The sequence below is a fragment of the Octodon degus genome, unplaced genomic scaffold, assembly GCF_000260255.1.
Source record: "Octodon degus isolate 3935 unplaced genomic scaffold, OctDeg1.0 scaffold00016, whole genome shotgun sequence".
NCBI lineage: Eukaryota > Metazoa > Chordata > Mammalia > Rodentia > Octodontidae > Octodon > Octodon degus.
The window spans coordinates 11,410,737-11,412,639 of NW_004524592.1; positions in this window are offsets into that span (position 1 = coordinate 11,410,737).

Genomic DNA, 1,903 nt, shown 5'->3' on the forward strand with positions numbered 1-1,903 from the left:
TAGTTTGAAGTTGTTTAAAGTATTTTATTTTATGCAGAACTGGGGATTGAACTCAGGCCCTTGCACTTGCCAGGGAAGTGCTTATTCCACTGAGCCATCTCTCCGGCTCCCTGGCCCCAAGAAAATACTTCTGCAAGGGTATCAGCCCAATAACTACCTCACCACTCTCACATGGAGGCCACCCTTGGAATGCCTAGCCCAGGAAGAACATTTGAAGCAGCTCATATAATCCTCTTTATTTTGCCTTTTAAAACTTCCAACTGGGCATGATGGCACCTGCCTATAGTCCCAGTATTCTGAGGCAGGAGTATCACAAGTCCAAGACCAGCCTGGGAAATTTTGGAACTTAAAGAAACCCCAGGGGGCCTGCCCATTGGCTCAGTTGTTTAGTCACTACTTAAACAGAGCAGTCAGGCTCAGCTTGCTGTGGTTCGATCCCCATATCCTCATGCCTTGCCAGACCTGCCCTGAAGGCATCCTGAGCCAGCCCCACCCCTCCAAAAAAAAAAAAAAAAATCCATCTCATTAAAAAAAAAAAGAAAGCCTGTTTCAAAATTTAAAAAACAAATCAAGGATGTAGCCCAGTGTGAAGGCCCTGAATTTGATCCCCAGTACCAGAAAAATAAACAAATAAACAAATCTCCCGGGCCGGGGAGATGGCTCAGTGGAATAAGAGCTTCCCTGGCAAGCGCAGGGCCTGAGTTCAATCCCCGGTTCTGCAAAATAAATAAATAAATAAATAAAACCAAAAGTGGAAAAAAAACAAATCTCCCTTTGCTTCAACCTCTATTACTGGCTCTTTGTCTGTCTGTCTTTTTGGAGACAGGATCTCACTATGCAGTTCAAGCTGGGCTTGACCTCACTTTGTAGCCCATGTGGTTTCAAACTCATAACGATCCTCCTACCTCAGCCTCCCAAGTCCTGGGTTTACAGGCATGTGCCACCATATCCGGCTTCAGTATCTGTTCTTTAATAAATTCGTTGTCTTAGAAAAATTTCTCCATGTGTGTTACTTACTTTGAGACACTAGACAGAATTTGTTTTTCTTCTCTAAATACTTCAACAGATCTTTCCAACAAAATATCTTGTGTTGGGCTTGAAAATAAACAACACAATCCCCTGTTTCTGTGCTTGGTGAAAATGGCCTGCCCCATTTTTTTGATTCTGCTGCTATTGGTGGAGGGCTCTTTGGCTGGGTGCATACAGCCTCTCTGTGATATAAGAAACAGAGAGAAGAGGGGAGTGGGGAAGAGATGAGCCTTTCCAGGCCACACCCCAGGGACCCACATCTTCTCAGCTAACAGCAAGTTAACTATGAAGTCCTCGGTGACTAATCCACTGATCCACTGGAGATGATCACAGCCCTGTGATCCCATCAGTCCCCTAAAGTCCCAGTTACCATAGAAACACATGCTACTTGGCTGGGTGGGGAACACTAGCTGTAAGCCTTAGCACTAGGCAAGCCCTCTACTATTCTCCAGCTCTTACTTTAAGACAGAGTCTTACTAAATTGCCCAGGCTGGGCTCAAACCTACCATCCTCCTGCCTCAGCCTCCCAGAGTGTTGAGATTACAGGCATGTGTCATGGTGTCTCTCTAGATGAGGATCTTTACCTGTTCACACTCCTTGTGAGGAGTTAATACATGTCATAACACACCTTAATTCTTTTTAAGTCTCTTTCCCCCTCCTTTCATCTCATGGTCCACTTTCCATATACAAAAGATCTTTCTATTCTTTATTATCTATCTTTTATTTTGCTCTTTATTTATGTTTTGTGTTTCTCATATACAAAAACCCGTATAGTATTTAAGCGCATGTGTCTGATTTATTTCACTTACTATCATGGTCTCAAGGTTTCTACTATCCTGCTAATGACTCAAGTTTATCCTTCCTTATGGTAGAG